Source organism: Buceros rhinoceros, unplaced genomic scaffold, assembly GCF_000710305.1.
Source record: "Buceros rhinoceros silvestris isolate BGI_N320 unplaced genomic scaffold, ASM71030v1 scaffold20892, whole genome shotgun sequence".
Lineage (NCBI taxonomy): Eukaryota > Metazoa > Chordata > Aves > Bucerotiformes > Bucerotidae > Buceros > Buceros rhinoceros.
Window position 1 is genome coordinate 507 of NW_010397385.1, and position 663 is coordinate 1,169.

A 663-nucleotide genomic window follows, 5' to 3' on the forward strand; every position below is an offset into this window, starting at 1 on the left:
CGGCTGACGCCGTGCCTTTCCCTCTGCTCTGCCAGCTGTTTTCCTCTCGCTCCTTGTCCCTGTTTGCTTTCCCCTTCACCACTTGCGTTCCCACAAGCGTCGGCACTTTGGGAGAAGCAGGAAAACACCAACCCATGGCGAGGTTTGTGCTGTGCCGAGTGGGAACCTGAGTCAGCAGTGCCCTGTGGAGCGGCCGTCAGCGAGGACGGGGCACCCCCATGTCCCAGGGGCCTGGACAGATCATTCTTGGACATGGGGCTGCCCCCAGGAGGTGCTGCCCCCAGTCCCGTGGGGCTCTGCTGGGTGGCTGATGGAGCATGGGCTCAGAGGCACCCGTGGGGTGATGAACCACAGTGACCTGTGCTGGGAACGCTCCCCAGTGGGGCAATGCAGCTGCAGTGAGGGACATGGGGACAGACGCTGTGTCCTGGTGAGGGTCCGAGCTCTGGTGTCCAGCTCTGGGGCAGGCGGGCCACGGGTGCCATGGCTCTGGGCAGGGGGTCTCCTGCCAGCTCTGCCTGTGCAGCCCCAATGCCCACCCAGGCCCCTGGGGGTCTGGCTCTGGTGGCACTGGCTCTCAGTGTCTGTCACCGGTGTGGTGACCCGGCCGCAGGGTCCTGAGAGCCCGGCTGGCCACCATAGTCTTGAGGCTGGCGGACAATG